We start from the raw sequence: 18,322 nt of genomic DNA on the forward strand, positions 1-18,322 counted from the left end.
ATCCTGACTTTTTAAAACAATTCCTAGTACTCATGATTGGAGGTAGTTATAGGGGCAGTCTTGTCTCAGGTTGCAGAGTGGCAGGAAAACCCCATCTGCTATATTAGAAGGAGGCTTAGTAATGAGGAGAAATATTACTCACTCATAGAAGGAGAGAGATTAGCTATTAAGTGGTCCTTCAGTACCCTGAAAAAAATTATGTCTCGGGGATAGAATTTTTCTTGATCACAAACCATACACCCCTTCAATGGCTATTTTGACACAAGAACACCAGACTAACTCTCACTGGGAACTGACCCTTCTGCCTTTCAGCTTCAAGGTCATGCATTGGCTGAACTGCAGTCCCCTGATACAGATAGGCTGTTCCCGCCATACGGGCCATCTGCTGAGGTTTGAACTAGTAGTTTTGGGGTGGGGATCTCATGTACCAGAGTGTTGGCTGATCCCTTTAAATGTGCCAACTATTTGTTTAATAATGTAAAATAAAATTGGATAAGGTGTTACCATAATAAACACATATGTTGTTCAGCACAAGATAACTACAACATCTGTTAATAGTTCATTTATAGATGCCCCTTACTTTGTTTGAAGATTATCAACTAAAAACAATTACAATTATTTGAAGCATTAAAAATCCAGCTTAGGCAGTCATGTTTATTGATGTGAAGGAACTATGTGGAATAGTCAACCATTTTTTTAGTTTATATATGTAATAACAACATTAAAGCGAAGAGTGATAAGGACTGGTGTCGTGCTGAGCGAAGCATTTTGGAATAATAAATAGCTGAGAGGTATGCATGATCGAGACATAATCTACCTGATGAAATAGGTGCACTACATTTGAGTTGCACACAGGAATGTGCAATATTTGCATCACACCTCCTTAGGGTTACCACCTGTCCCACTTTGTGTGGGACAGTCCCTCTTTGAGCAGTTGTGTCCTGACAAAAAAATTTAAAAATGGCAAATGTCCTGAGACTTTAGGACAAAATTATTTCCTATACTTTATGTAATAGTTGCATAAAATAGTTATTCTGTATCTAAAATACCTAAATGTTATAAGAAACAGAATAAGCAACTAAAATGCTACAAGAATAAGCTTTTATTTAGGCAACAAAAGTTAAGTTCTAACCTTTGTACTGACCGTGGGTATGTGTCGGCCTGTAAAATCTGATGTTTGTACCAAAAATGTCCCACTTTGGCCATTTGAAAAGGTGGCAACCCTACACCTCCTATGGTACACAATGAAAAGACTGGCAGACTCCTTCAGGAATATTTAGCCAATAAATATATACTACACTTAAGCAGTTCATACACAATTGAAGTTATGCAAGTTGTAAATAAGTTAATCACATGATCCCAGGAAAATACGTAATTTGACAGCAGGCCGTTTTTGTGCCCCTTTATTTGGTCAGCCTCAAAGGTTAATTTTATTTATTTTACACCACATATATAGCTGCTTTGAATGCACCTAGCGAGGGAATACATGAGCGAATCCAGTCAGGGACAAAAGTTGTAATGGAAGTTGTAGCTTCACCGAGGAGTGCAAACATTGCTTAAAAAACTGCAGCATCTCGTCTCCACACACAAGGGAACTTATTTAGCATCCTGCCTTCAAGTTTGGTTGTCGGTTGGTCACGAAACAGAAGTGGATCACTGATTCATCAGGTAGCCTTCAGTTTGCCGTGTTAATTCCATGGGCTAGGGCTTTCCATATTCTATCTGATATGAGTTTACAGTAGTTTACAAAATATGTTGCTTGGAAATACTAACTCACTGATTAGTATACTCCTTCTGCAGTTGTGCACAGTGACATTTATAACGATTTCGATGTTAGGAAAACATACGAACACTGCTGTGGAGGATTTGTCCATCATTGTTTGGTAATTTTGCTGCGAAGTCTCTTTCAGATCTCATCGAATCTGGAAATAGAAATTAAAGCGGTTATTGATAGGGGGTAGTTTAAGCACTGCAAATGTGTGTATCTGTATCACAGCTCTCAACCTTCTGCCTCCAAAGTGAGAAACACAAGCCCTCATAATGTGGAACACAAACTAATGGCTTACTAACAACTTCCATGAGGAATGTCGTAGGGTGGTTAAAATATGCTAGTTTTACTTATAAAGATCTTTTAGTGAATTAATATGATTAATTTCTATGGATTTCACTTAAAAATTACTAACACTGAATGCGTGACAGACCCATTCAATGTGGAACTTCGAGGAACGTAAACGTTTTAAAACCCCCAAATGAGGTATATTCCTCATAATGAGGTACACTTGAGAGGCATATCTATTACACACGCGCACACCATGACTCCCTATTGAAATTGTGCCGAACAGCCGAAAAAAGACGGAATACACAGGAGAAAAGTGAATCAAGAAAACCGCTTTTACTTTGGGGGGGGGGGGGGGTAAACCAAGCCCCCCTGCGCCCCACACCTTCGAACTTATATGTACCAACTCCGAGATCTCCACACCTCAGAGAAAAGGGAATATTCCCAGAAATGGCATCTTGGACTTAGTTTATGTAAGTCCTTTCTTTTAGGTAATCCATCTCAGCGTTTCGCTCTAGTGGGTCCCAACATTTCAAATGGTTATCATTACGGATAATGATTTAGGGTTCAGTTTAATCCCTAGACACAGTCACTCAAATTCCACCTAACTCCCAACCCCAGAAATATATTCAACTAAAACAAGGCAGTACTAGCTACCTGCTTACTTTTCTTTTTACATACATATCTCTACTAACAGAGGAAGAGGTCCCAACATAGGATCTCTTTTAAATACTGGTGTTGCTGTGCTGACCTAAAACAAAATGATGGATTATTTGAACTAGACGATTTGGCACTATATATTGAGGATAAACCTGCAATGTCTAATATTACATACGTAGGGACTGGGCATGCATGATGTAACTAGTGAGTAAGTAGTGCGGAGGCAGAAGTTCAAACACGGCCGATCGCGTAAAAACGGAAGTGGCAGGGAATGTCCAAACACGCTGTTACTTGCAGATATATGCAGCAAAGGAAGCCTGGGGTGCTGCCTGCCACCCATGATTTTTAGAGCAAGTAATGGGCTGCCCTAGTGAACTGGGCACGAGACTGTGCCAAGCCAGCAAGGGGTTGTGCAAAGCAAGTTAGGTGACACTGCAGTCCCATCAGAGAGCAGCCAGCCAGGAATCAAAATAAGAACAGAGAGACAGAGGCTTGAAAGAAAGCGCGAGGTTACCGATTGGCACCGCCTCGGTGTATGTGTCTGTGGGTGCACAGTTTTTATTCTCAAAACACCACCAGTTAGCGGTCATCTGTGTGACCATTTAAAGGACAAATATAAGGCAACAGAGAAATATACGGTGCGATTATTTATTCTCTTAAGTTCTGGAAGTTCACTAGACAAAACGTTTGAAGTCGCGGTTTTGTATTCTTCTCAGGTGAATGAAAACTGGCGATACAAACCTTCAGAAAGAAACCCATCAATGCACTAAACAGAGGTAAGTGGCAGTGTATGCCTTACATTATTACCTGCCCTGGGGAAAAGTGTATTAGCAGACAGCATGAGCTGACCTACTGGGTTGGTTGCTTTAAATTATCTACATGAGTATTTGAGGAGTAGTGGGGATAGTGCATCATACTGAAAGAGCGTCAGGGATACAGAAATAGTAAAACTTGTGAAAAAAGCACATGCTCCATTGGAGTCCTGAGAATTTAAGATGCTAATAGCACAACATATTGCCATCAGCGACCCTTTCCTCACTCAGACAGCAAACGACCTTTTTTAGTTTTCTTTTGAGGATAGAATTTTTTTCTCAGGATGTCTAAACTTAACACGTTTTTTTAGCCTCTTCTTTGAGGTGGTGCACCGTGCTTCTCCTCCAAATCAGAGCAGTCCTTTGTGTGTGTGTTTGTGTGTGTCTGGGGTGGGTGGACCTTAGTCTGGATACACTTTTTAATCCATTCTCATGATGTATACAGGAAAGATTGTTTCTGTTTCATGTTATACCTCCCTTTCCGTTCTGTGCCTGTTCTCCAGAACCTTTAGTAAATTGCACAACACCTAAAACCATCCATAATATACTCACCTGCATGTTTGATATATTGTAAAGCAGTGCTCCAATGAATATGATACTGAATAGACTTGGCTATTACAGTCATAAACAGGTGCACTAAAACACCTTTCCAATAGAATGAGTGGGATCTTTTTATAGTTTTTCTTTTAAAATTAGTGACTCGTTTACAGAAAGAGAATGAATTTAGACATTTCTAAGATTTAGAACAATACATTTAAAATGTTGTACAACACGGCACCTGGTAAAAAGTGGGAAGTCCATTTACTCTGCCTTGTCATACAATAAGATGACTTAAGGAGTGAAGCTAGACATTTTCATTTTGTGCATTCAGCCTTATACTGATGCCCATTGCAAATCTAACCATTAAAGTGTGTGCACATCACTCCCGTTGTTACATTCTGTAGAAATCTACATTTCATGTTCATCTGTTACTTCAGTGGACTATAACATCAATGGTAGTCCACTGAACACAGAAGGCGTTATAAGAGATCTGGGAACACAGGTTGAAAGCAACCTCTCTTTTGACCACCACATTGCCACTGTGGTCAAAAAGTTCTTCTATGTGGCACATCTCATTACTAAGGGTTTTGCATCCAGGAAGAAAGAGGTCATTGTCTCCCTCTACTCTTCCCTCATTAGGCCAATCATTGAGTACAATGCCCCATTTGGCATGTATCTCACTAAACACCTGCAACAACTGGAGAGGCCACAAAAGTACCTCACAAAGAGGATCCTAGACCTTAAACATTTGTCCTATATGGACAGACTAAAAAAAAAACTCCAACTATTCTCTGTCGCATATTGCCTACTTAGAGGCGATCTCTGTTTGACTTACAAAGCCATGTCTGACCCAGCTCTGTTAGAAATGCTACATCCAAAGAAATCCCAGTCCCTCCGCACCATACGCTCCAAAGACCACAACCTCATTACCACAATCAATCACTTCTTGCTACAGTGGAAAGAGCTCCTTTCAGATGAGCTGTCCTGTCTGTAAGGGAAGCAGTGTATAGATGTACAGGTGTCTATATAGTAGACATTAGCTTTGACGGTTGTCTTTTGGCATATATGAGCCGTAATGTTTCACACAGAAGTTTGTATAAACATACTAAGCTGCACATGGATTATACTTCTCTCAACATTTTGTGTGTGTACTGAATTTGTCATGAAGCATGATGAGGTGCAATGGGTTTTGTGGGTTTATTTGAGAAAACTGATTAGATGCTATACAGTTACTGTGTTCCCCAATTTCAGTATTTATGTAGTATATTTTTATATTTAAAGGGAAAGCTAGTGAGACAAATGTAAAGACTGCTAGCCAACATGTATGTGCCTACAGTTTAGGAGCAATATAGAAAACCTTATCCATGACGAAGTCGGGCACTTAACAGTTGTTTTGCTTTTATAATCAAACAAATGAACTTGTACAGCCTGTAGAGGTTCCCAAATGCGATGTAATAAAAGGCTGACATGTAAATGTCACAGCAGTTATCATACAACAGCATTATGGAACTGGAAGAACATACAGTCACAACTCTAAACAGACCAGAAGTAGAAGCTTCCCTCTGAGAAATTGCTTTTGCATTTCATAGACAATTGTACTCGGGAGATATTTCTCTCTGTAAGTGCTTGTTTTTAGATATTGTTATTCATAATTGTAGTATTACAGAAGGCACATCTTCAAGCACTTAAGTGGAGTTATAAACTCAAATTGTACCACCTGTAATTCTTATTTACTCAGTTAATGCTATGTTATTATTCACTATAACAGACAGATGTGTGTCTGAAAAGAGTGGTTTGATAAGCTAATCCCACTATTTTGACAAGAAATGTTATTGCAGATATTTGCATGCCTTAATAATGTTTCAGCTAACCAATCTGTCATACAAAAATGTACTCTCAAAAAGTGGACATAACCCAAGTACCTTCAGCTTTTCTTCATACAGCAGTTCATAATTTGAGAAAATTCTCAAAGGAAACCTCTACCAAGTCTGAAATATTGTTGGATTCAATCATGTAGTGTTAGAATAATATCTGTGCTGCTTCATTGGTACATTTAAGAAAATAATCCTTTTGTAACCTATCATTTCTTGTATGTTTAATCAAACACACACACACACACACACACACACACACACACACACACACACACACACACACACACACACACTCTCACCAGGATCTTTGTATAGTATCCTTGCCTTTACTATATTCTATATAGTAACATAAGTTCTCTTATTTTTTTGTATAGCATCAAAAAGTTGATAAATATCAGTACAGCTAAGAAATGGGTAGAGAAAAAAAAACAGTAAGAAGACTGGAAAAAAGAGATGCTTACTAATTATATGGGTAAGGAAGAGAAGGTGGAAAGTTGGTTGCTGACAGCAGTTAAAGGAATAGAGGAGGTTATATGTCATAATACAGTTAGGAAAGGAAAAGTTTTTGAAGAAAAGGGCAGAAGTGGGAAGGGATATGCCAAATTTCCAAATGGATACAAGTACAATTAATATAACGTACATGGCAGAGGGAACAGATTGGATAAAGGTCATTCTCCAACCTACCTAATTTTCTTTTCTCAACATTACCAAAAGGCTTTTCCTTTTCTAATACCTTTACCCTTTTCCACAAATATGTAACAGATGTTCTGCCACCCCCTTCAACTCCTCTGGAGACAATGGTAGGTGTCTCATCACATAATGCAGAAGCCATTCCGTCCAGCATTTCTCTGGAAGACATTACATGTGCACTGACCTTCTTCTGCCTTATCTTTTTCAATGAAGGAAACATAATGAAACCAAAATATTTTGGTCCCGAGTCACTTTGGGTTTCAGCAACCCTTTTTCTCTTGGCTTTCCAATTAGTTTTAAAGATGGAATTCTAATCTGGATTTTCTTCCAAATTCTTTGGAATTTTTCAAAATTGTCAGTACATAAGCCCTCACATATGTAATTAGCAGCATACGATCATCTCCTAATAAATGCAAACTGCTTCTAATTTTGGAGATGGAGACTAGTTTTTAAATTATTTTGATATCTTCAGTATTGTCAGTAAGTCAGGCCCCACATCTGTAAGTAACAGCATGAAATCATCTTCTGATAAATAGCCACTACTTCTAATTTTAGTGATAGAATTCTAATCCAAATTCCTTTTTAAATTCTTTGTATATCTTCAGTATTGTCAGTAAGTCAGCCACCACATATGTAAGTAAACAGCACAGAGTCATCCCATAGTAAATGTGATCACTTCTTACCTTCCTTGCCAGAACATCTTTTACTACCGGATACAACAATAGCAGCAGTATGCATTTATTTGTTTGTTTATGTTTGTATTTATTTAGTATTTGTTTGTTTACTAAGGTAGTATACTGCTCACTAGTTGATCCATTTCATCTATGGCCCCTGAGTTACAGTCACAAAAGTAGTATACAACAAATAACTAGTGATTATAATAGATTAATAGATCAATTATAACTGAAGTTTTTTTTTTTTTTAATTTGGAATAGCTGTATAGTTAAACATTTCTGGAGTGACTGTTTATTTCTTGAACAGCTGGATCAGTATATGATTACAGCATTTTGGGTACTCAAACAACATAGAGCATTATGTTGGGTGATAAGATTTTGGTGATTCTCTAGTTAAAGGTACTGAGTTTGGACATATAAGACCTAATCAAGAAAAGAAGAAGGCACTGACTAGGTTTCAACTACATACTTTTTAAAGAAAATACTGAGTTTTGAATACACAACAGTTTTGAAAACTACATCCTTCTGTATGATTGCCACCTGTCCCTCTTTGCACGAGACAGTCCCTATTTGGGCAGCCCTACTCCCAAGTACTTTACCTCGTGTTCACTCTGCATTCAGTCCCACGTCCATCCCTACTCTTCTTTAAATTGTCTTCACTCCCTTATAGTAACCAGTTGCAGTTTGTTTTGCTGTACTACTGTAGCATTTCAGGCATGAAATTGTATTCCACTCAGACAGATGCCATCTGGTGCACAATTTGCATGTCGTGTTTTTATTCCCAGTCTATAAAATTAAGTAACATACTCCTTTTATCCATGGTCCCTTTATCAATTGCCTATAGAACTGGCACCCCTTTCACAAATCCAGTTTGTTCCTTGTATACCACTTCAGTTAGTGTTGCTGCTAACCATTGGTGGTGGGGTGGCAGGTACAACACTACCTGTGTAACCAGGGGTGAAGAGAACGAAGTGAAGCTCAGCGCTGCAGGCTTTGAGGTTCCTTTTCTGTGTGGAAGGGCAATGCTCTCTCTTGTTGCTTCTTCCTGTGTCTCCGGGAGGGGGGCTTCCCATTACTTGTTGTGTCTGCAGAGGGCGAATCTGCTAACTCTGTCCTTTTTTCATGGTTAGGTGATGACTAAAAGAATAGATTGGAAATAGACAAGTTAAAATGCTCTAAAAATATCTGCTATAACATTCTCAGCTTTAAAATCAATGAGAAGTTCCACGAGTCTCACTTAGTTCCATAAAATATGAATATTCTTTATTTGGCAGATGAGTGCTGCCTTCAATCCTTTTATCTTCTGCTAGCCATCATCTCAATAATCCTAGACTTCTGCCACCCCTATTAACTATCCTAACAAAGGCCACATCACATTACTTCCCTTTCTACATAATTAATACAAATATGTGTATAAATATGTATATGTGTGTGTGTGTGTGTGTGTGTGTATATACGTATATATATATATATATATATATATATATATATATATATATATATATATATATATATATATATATATATATATGTGTATGTATTCAGCACAAGCACATGTACAAAATCAGTTATTTTTGTACCTAAAAGGATGATCTTACAGATTTTATCACTAATTATGTACATAATATAGCCCCGTCTTCCCGTATCATAACATGCATATTTTCCCTGAGACAAAGGAACATTTGAGTATTTTGATTTCACTGTTTTCAGTAATTTAGTAATAAACAAATGACCCATGTTGTTTTACACTTCTTATTCTTTATCCATATCCCCAACTTATGATGATTACTCTCTTACAACCCCTACCCTCCTGCCCCCCATCTAGTTCAGCATTCATTTCTTTCCTTTTGGCTGCACTCAGAAGTGAGCAGATAATGTTCCTATATTTCTTGTTCACACTCGACCTTTTTGGTAGGAATGAAATAAAGTGATGTACCTGGAAAGCTATCATTATTTATTTATGTAAGCTTCTTTTGCTGCTTCTACCTCTATCCATCCTCTGGTTACAGCTCTTTATTAATGTCTTTTTCCTTGCAACTGCCTTCTTTTTCCTTCCCCAGTTATCTGTCAGCATCTTTCTCTTTTTTGTTAAATATAACACTGCAAAGAAAACAAGACAAGACACAACACACACTTCCAGCAGTCTTAGTCATGGTGTTGCACATCACACTTTTTTCACTGTCATGTGTCCTTTTCCTTGCTCTAATGGCTGGGTCTATATTATTTCATCGAAAGGCCACATTGTCGAATGGTATTTCATTGGAAATGTCATAAGGCCACAATGTCAAATGGCATTTCATTGGAAATGCCGTCCATCACACCCCCTCCCCCCTCACTAATTATATATACCAATTCCAACATCGCACTATAGTGGGGAAAGGGCAAATTTTCTGATCCCTACCATAATGCAATCCCAGTCAGAACGGTTCAACGAACAACGAACAGCACTTCTGATAACATTCGATGAAATAATAGGGACCACTAATGGCCGTCATCTTCCCCATCTCCATATGCTTTAACAGTTGCTTCCTTGGCCCTAGGCTTCCTCTTGTCATCTTCTGTACCTCTGTCTCCTTTTCATCCTTTCTTTTAACAGCTCTTCCACACTTGTACTCTTCAGAAATGTCTAGGATGACAAAACTCTTCCCATTGCTTGCGTATTTCTTTTTTAAACTGTAATGACAATATTGCCATCACTTGATCAGCTGCTCCCCCACCTAAACTCCTTATTCTGAACTCTTATACTGGCATTATACAAGTGCATGGATCGTGCAATCCCTAACAGAACTAAGATGCTATCCTCCAAAAAAAAAGGAAGCCAATCTGCCATAAACAAACTCTACAACAGAAGAAAGAAACTGTTGCAAAAAGAGTAAAATCCCATGATTGGAGGAACTCCCTGGTCAGCCTCAGTAAGAAGCTGAGATCCCTCATAAAATCCTCCAAAGCTAGTTATAAAAACAAAATCGCCACTGATTCTAAAGACATCCACAAAGCATTCTATAGCTATGTCAAGAATCTAAATGGCAACACTCAGATCTGCTCTGAGTTACAGCACAGTGGCACTAAATATACAGAAACAAATGATATTGCCAGCATACTGGCAGATAGGTTCAGTGCTAACTTTACCCCTCTCTGACCCCCTAAAGGGCCCATCTCTATACCGGAAGAATGCAAAGTTCCTGTAATTACAGCTGCACAGGTAAAAAACACACTCTCCAAAGCCAAGAACACAGCATCCATGGGACCTGACAACATCCCAGGCTGCGTTCTACACGAACTACAGAATGAACTGGCACCCCACCTAAGTACCATGTTCAATCATAGCCTCACCTCAGGCTTTGTGCCCACTGAATGGCGCACATCAATGGTTATCCCACTCCACAAAGGGGGACCCACCACAGACCCCGGGAACTACCACCGCATTAGCCTGATGGACCTGGTCTGTAAGCAATGGAATGTGTCATCATGGAACTTATAAACAATGGCATTGGTAATTTCCAAACTCTGGACCCTACCCAGTTCGGGTTTGTAAAAGGCAGATCATGTCTCCTAAACCTGATAGACTTCTTTGAAGCGGTCACCAAAGCCGTAGATGAGGGTAAGGTGGTACACACAGCATATCTAGATCTCGCCAAGGCTTTTGACACCATCCCCCACTCTGGAATTATAGATAAACTCACTGAACTAGGTATAAATCCCTGTGTCACAAGATGGGTTGCCAACTGTCTCACTGACAGAACCCACACTGTGAAAATAGTAGACTCTAAATCCAACTTCAGACCAGTGACAGGTGGAGTACCGCAGGGTTCAGTCCTGGGTCCTCTCCTGTTTGGTATCTACTTCTCTGAAGTACAGGCTAACACAGAAGGTCTTTGGCTAACAAAGTTCACAGATGACTGCAACTAGGAGCCATAATCAAAACTCCTAATGATGTGGACATCCTACAAAAGGGCCTCACTGAGACAGATGCCTGGTGTCAAAGCCATGGCCTCAAGCTCAATGCCAAAAAGTGCATTGTCATCCCTTTTTGTAAAAACACTGTACCCATGAACTACCACATAGGTGGTAGTCTACTTAACACCGAAAGGAAACCTTGGGACACAGGTGGACAGTAGTTTCTCCTTTGATAATTACATCGCCACAGTAGTCAGGAAATCCTTCTGCGTGGCACACCTCATCAGAAAATGTTTCTCATCCAGGAAAAAAAAGGTCATTGTTCCCCTCTAATCATCACTCATTAGACCCATTATAGAGTACAACGCCCCTTTTGGTATGTACCTCACAAGACATCTACAACAACTGGAAAGGCCACAGAAATACCTCACAAAGAGGATTACCAGCCTCAAACAGATGCTCTACGCAGACCATCTCAAAAAACTCTAGCTTTACTCCATCACATATTGCCTACTCAAAGGCGATCTCTGCCTAACATACAAAGCTATGTCAACCCAGAGCTGTTGGGACATGCTCAACTTAAAAAAATCCCAATCCCTCCGAGCTACACGCTCTAGGGACCTAAACCTTGTCACCACAATAAACAGAACTTGCTGGAGGGATAGATTCCTGTCCCAGAGACTTCCCATACTCTGGAACAAACTACCTATCTATATCAAACAAAACTTCTCATTAGCACTCTTCAAGAAAAATCTTGATGATTGGATGGGAAATAGGAAATTCACCCCGGGGATCACTTCTGTGGCTCTGCTCGACAGGGGCACAGGAAAATAATTTTCTTGGGTGGCAAAAGCCAGGGTACTGTTTGACTAGGCTTGTATAGGCCCTAGGGCCAGTAGCCTAGTACCTACCTATGAACCTCCCCCTTCCATCTTAGCCTCATACTTTTTGATCTTGTAGTTGCCTTCCTTCGGGTTTCTTCATATTTTTTCTGAGTATGTCATCTGATCCTCTCAATTAATAATATACCATCTTCGTTTGCCTTCTTGCTTTCCTGATTTCTCTTTTGAGCCACAATGATTTTCTACTTCTTTAGGATTTTGTTATTCTTCTTAAATACTGTTCTACTACCTTATACAGGCTACTGTTAATTTTTATTCTCAAAGTCCATTGCCCCTTTTTTGATTTCTAGTCTCCCCTTCCACTCTTCACTGTCTACTCAGTCTTCCTTTTGTCTACATCCTCTAATGCCAAACTGCATTTTGGTGTCTGGCTTTGTGCTCTTTTATTGATGGAAAATCACTATATAAACTGGTCATTATTCACAGTCTTGTCTTCACCTTCATCTCATCCACCCTGTTTTCTCTGTATTGTACTATATTGAGTATTCTGTGTTTTTGAAATTATTTTCTTGCACAATCTGTGCAAATATTTCTACGGCCATAATTTCACCTCTTTCATTCTGCGTCCCCCACCCTTGATGTTGAAATACTCATTCCTCTTAATGGAGACTGAAATCTCCCATTAAAATGTTTTCCTTTCATCCCTCATGCTCTTATTCATTCTTCTTCTTCTTCGAAGCAGCCATTTGCCTGCAAATAGTTACTACCCACTGGTTCTCCTTTTAATTTAGATTGCTGCAGCATTAACTTTATAGGGTGCAGTTACCCTTCCACTCTTGATTTATTTTTCTTTTTTCATCCACTTTACTTAGCACCTCACATTTAAATCATGTTGTAGTTTCATAGGTATTTACAAGATTTCAAGGTCAGGGGACCATTGAGGAGTCCAGCCCAAATTCCAAAATGCCCCCAAACACGGTCTAGTGAAGTGACACAGCAGGCGAATAATGGCTCAGAGAATTAAACCCAGTACTACAGAAACTACAGCTCTCAGCCTAACCCTCTATGCAAACTGCCAGCCAGAACACTGTAGTTGTCCAGGATTTGAATGCAGGACCTCTCACACCGAAAGTAAGAGTCGTACCCCTAGGCCTACATGTCAGTTTTTTGCATACATTCCCATCATAATGCCTTTCCTGTCATTCTAGAATGTCTTAAAACAGTGATGACTGTATTTCACTCCTTTTTTGTTCTTCTGTGTGTTTCCATTGCCTTTATTATATATGCACCCCTGCTGCTACTGGTGACTTTATTTGACTAATTTTTTTCTGAATCTTGCATTGCTAAGTATTATCATCCACCATTCTGATCTCCTGGTTGATGTTATATTGCTTAACATTTCCATTTCATCTTTTCTTTCTCTGTCTTATATCATCATTTTGACTGCTGTTTTTCACCCCTTTTCACCTCATTTTAAAGGAACAGTCATTTTATTTATGTTTTCAGTCCAGATTTGAGTAGTACTACTCATCTTGACTAAGGTGGATCATTTCTGTACAAGGCAGCCCTTCCATGTTCCTTGTGTCATCATAGTTACTCACTGTCTTGCACAAGTATTCTCTTTACCAAGCTGTTACCCTTCTGTCGAAAAGCTCTGTCCTTTTTTTCTCTGTGTCTCAGAACCCAGTATTAAGCAGCTAGCAAATATTTTGGTCCTCTTGATATCTTCCTTAATAGTTCCTTCTACTACAATATTTCTGTCTACATAGACCACTATATGGTGTCACTGTCTGACATATGTGACAGTACTGGATACAATTAGGGCTGTTAGCTGTAATATAAACTCTGAAAACATTTCTCCTATCACTAACACCTTCTTCTTTAACTTGTAGCAACATCTAAACTCTCTTTTAATTAAGCCTCCTACTGCCTCCCCTCCACCTTTCCATGCTATCCTAATGCCCTTTGGATGTGCTTTGCTGCCTTTGGGCAACCTTTCTACTGCTTTCAGATTGTGAACTGCACAGCACGTGGAGCCCACCTGTCCTTTTCCCCATTCTACAAGCTATACTTACTGTGTGTTCCCTGTTCTCTTCTTTTCTTGGCCTGCTTCCCTGCTTTTCCTTCTTTATCCCTGCTAGTTAGTCTCTCTGATTGCCTACCTCCCTGGTTGTCCTTTTCTTCCTTATCACCTAATTTTTGTGAGTGATCCTGAGCACCTCTTCTGACTGTTGTCAGCTGCACTGCAGCCTTTCAGTTTCCAGCACTAGCCACTGCCTGACCAAGGATGAAGAAAGGTAAGTCAATAACTGCAGCTCACCTCAGAGGTGAAGGAATTCACCACAGAATAAGGTTCAAATAGGTATCTGCATATCTTTACCTACTTCTGCTGTTTAGCTGAATATTCCTGCACTTTGCTTTGCTGCCACACAAGTCTCTTGACCAGACACACACAGTTTTCCCATACCCTTGCCTAACCACAACAATGCACACCTTCAGTACAACAATGTAGACTTTCAGCACTGGAAAGGGATTTAAATTTCCCTTCTAACTACCTTACTAATGCATGCTGATCCTAACCCTGCTCCTACCCCTAACCCTAAACCTTACCATAGAAAAAATATTTCCATAACACCACCATTATTCAGACAAACTAGGCCGTAAGGTATTGCTATGGTTTAGGGTTTATTTTAATTTATTTTTTAGGGTAAAATGATTACAGAATTAGTGTTAATTTTTTACAATTTATTTTATGTGAGAATGTCTGTATTTTGATGTTTTGATATTATGAAGTGCTGATTTTATGGTGTCAGTATTTTGAATGTCGATGGTGTGATATTTTAGAATAATAAACCAGACCCGTATGTACATTTATAATATATACCTATATACATACATAGATGTATGTGTGTGTGTGTGTGTGTGTGTATGTTTATCTATCTATCTATATATCTATTTGTATACAACATATGTATGTGTGTGTGTGTGTATATATATATATATATATATATATATATATATATATATATATATATACGTATATACATGAGTGTGTTTACATATATGTGTGTGTGTGTGTGTGTGTGTGTGTATATATATATATATATATATATATATATATATATACACACACACACACGTATATACATAAGTGTGTGTTTACATATATATATATATATATATATATGTGTGTGTGCGTATATATATATATATATATATATATATATATATATATACACACACACACACATAAAAATTATCAAGGATAGTTTGTAATTTTTTTTTTCAAAGATGATACTCTATTCTATCAGTGTCTTTTTGGCTTTCTCCTACATGTATTTGCTTAATATATAAAATATATGTGTGTGAGTGCATGTGTATGTTTTTGTGTATTTATTTATATAAAACAACTCAGACTAAACAAAACAAGGTCTATTGATTAATTCGCAGACCTTTTTGCCCTTTTATTTAATGATAGCAACAGTTTCATTTTATTTATTTTTATTTTATTTTACATTAGTTAACCGGGGTGTCTGACTGAGCTGAAAAGGCCTTTTTTCAGCAGAGGCCCTGGGAGAAAAGCTCCACATAGAAAAATTACAGATACATTTAGATATTTAGACATGATCAGTATGTACACAAATTACAATAGACATGTTTTTACAGTGGTATGTAGCACATCAACAGTATTCATCATTTGTAAACTCTTTGAAATCAGTGCTATAAAAATAAAAAGCCAGTTCATATGACCTATCACAACCAGTTAAAAACAACTTCCACTTACAAACTTGATTCATACTTCATAATAAAATTGGATATAATACATTTACAAACATGCCATAATCATATATATTATATATATCCTAAAATATATGAAGTCTAAAATTCAAATGTCTGTTATTTAGTATTATTTAGTGACTTCAGTCCACAGTAATTTACCAGAAAACCATAAATTTTATAGGGAACAGACCCAAAAGTAAGAGCAAAAATCTGGACATCTTGAGAAAATCTGGACAGTTGAGAGGTATGAGCATGAGCCTTTAAAAATGAATTTTATCACATTACAGTTCAAACAAATGCTCATATCTCTAGAACCATAAATATCAGAATACTGTAAATGGCAAACTATTCAGGATAAATTGATTTTTACATTAGTGGCATGTATTCAGTTCAATACCTTCAAATGGATTTCATAAGCCAAAAATAAAGACAGTGACTATTAATGTTGTAATGTATAAACAGCTCATGATATCTTGGTAACCATTCAAGCAACAAACATATCCCAGCAGGATTTTCTTCATACAGCTGTGAGCTTTAATACGAGGCTAAGAAATTCTGCCTGTGTTACTTGAATATTGATATATTTAGAAAATGTGAAAATTCTAACAATACATAGGTAGGTACTAGGCTATCTGCCCGTGGGCATTTATAAGCCTAGCCAGAGTGTGTCGGCTTTTGCTGCCCCATTGATTAATTAACTGATCTTCTGTCAAGCAGAGCCAATGAAGTGATCCCAGGGGTGTATTTTCTGTTACCCATCCACTCGTCAAGGTTTCTCTTGAAGAGTGTTAGTGAGGGGCTCTGCCTGATGTAATTTGGAATTTTGTTCCAAAGCATGGGGAGTCTCTGTGACAGGAATCTATCCCTCCAGCATATTCTATTTATTGTTGTGGTGAGGTTTAGCTCACTAGAGCGTGTGGCATTTAGCTTGAGGCCATGACGTTGGCACCAGGTGTCCATATCAGTAAGGCCCTTCTGGAGGATGTCCGTGTCAGCCGGAGAGTCAGTTATGGCTCCCAGTTTGCAGTCATCGGCGAACTTGGTTAGCTATAGTCCTCCTGTGTTTGCCTGTACTTCTGAGAAGTATATGCCGAACAGTAGGGGTCCCAGGACCGAGCCTTGCGGGACACTACTTGTGACTGGTTTAGAGTCCGACCTGGAGCCCGCTATTCTTACCGTGTGAATTCTGTCTGTAAGCCAGTTGGCAACCCATCTTGTGACGTAGGGGTTTATGTTCAGGCTGGTGAGTTTTTTTGTAATACCCAAGTGGGGAATGGTGTTGAAAGCCTTGGCGAGGTCAAGGTAGGCTGTGTGAACCACCTTTCCCCTCGTCTATGGCCTTGGTGACTCTTGAAGAAGTCAGCCAGGTTTAGTAGGCATGATCTGCCCTTAACAAAGCAGAACTGGGTCGGGTCAAGTGTTTGTAGGTTCCCAATGTCTTTGTTAATGAGTTCCATGATGATGCGCTGCATAGCTTTGCAGACCAGGCTAGTCAGGCTTATGGGGCAATAATTACCAGGGTCAGTTGTGGCCCCTCCTTTTTGGAGAGGAATAACCATTGTTGTGCGCCATTCTGTGGACACGTAGCTTGTGGAAAGGCTGAGGTTGAACAGCGTGTTTAGGTGGGGGGTTAGTTTGTTCTGTAGTTCGTGCAAGACGCAGCCTGGGACTCCATCTTGTCCCATTGACGCTGTGTTTTTGGCTTTTGAAAGGGCTGTTTTCACCTGTGCATCTGTGATTTTTGGGACACTACACTTTTCCGGTATTGTTGTGGGCCCTTTTGGAGGTGAGAGGGAGGTGAAGTTTGCACTGAATCTATCTGCCAGGATGTTGGCAATATCAGTAGGTTCAGTATATTTTGTGCTATTTTGCACTAGTTCAGTGCATATCTGCGAGTTGCCACTTAGATTCTTAACATAGCTAAAGAAGGCTTTGTGGTTATCTTTTGAATCCTTGGCTATTTTTCTTTCGAAGTTAGCCTTGGATGATTTCACGAAGGACCTCAGTTTCTTACTGATACTGATCAGGGATGTCTTTCCTTCTTGGGATTTGCTTTTTTTCTGAACTAGTTTCCTCCTTCTATTGTATAGCCTGCTTATTGCAGGGGTCAAACAAACTGGTTTCCTTCTCTTAAAGGAGTGAGTCTTGGTTTTGCTAGGGATGGCACGATCCATGCATCCTTGTAGGTTCTCATAGAGTGCATTTGTAAAGGTTTCTGCATCTTGGGCAGTGTTATCCTGTAGCGTGGGGGCTGTGAAACTTACCACCTCTGTCTTAAGTAAGGTGAAGTTTGCTTTAGAAAATTTTTTTACTGTGGTTTCCTTAGTTGGGGTGGTGGTGGGGTGTGGACATCCAGAGTGATTAGTTTATGGTCTGATCTAACCAGTGATGGGTTGACCTCCGGTGTGGAACACCTGTCGCCCATGTTGGTGATGACCAGGTCCAATATGTTTTCACCTCTGCTAGGGGAGTTTACCAGCTGATCCAGGGCATTTGA

At 39.0% G+C, this 18,322-nt stretch overlaps 1 protein-coding gene across 9 annotated transcripts in view; it reads left to right on the forward strand.

Moving 5' to 3' along the window:
* The first annotated feature begins 2,967 nt into the window (after positions 1–2,967).
* Positions 2,968–18,322, forward strand: part of P2RY6 (pyrimidinergic receptor P2Y6) — a 576,187-nt gene continuing 560,832 nt past the window's right edge. For 8 of the 9 annotated variants that reach the window (XM_044071280.1, XM_044071276.1, XM_044071281.1 and 5 more), the window contains exon 1: positions 2,969–3,492. The gene's annotated coding sequence lies outside the window, so the exon portion shown is untranslated. Of the gene's footprint in view, positions 3,493–18,322 lie in introns of all 9 variants that reach the window. The other variant, XM_044071285.1, reaches the window with a different exon arrangement.

The sequence above is a fragment of the Protopterus annectens genome, chromosome 5.part0, assembly GCF_019279795.1.
Source record: "Protopterus annectens isolate FY-2018-M chromosome 5.part0, PAN1.0, whole genome shotgun sequence".
Classification (NCBI taxonomy): Eukaryota; Metazoa; Chordata; order Ceratodontiformes; family Protopteridae; genus Protopterus; species Protopterus annectens.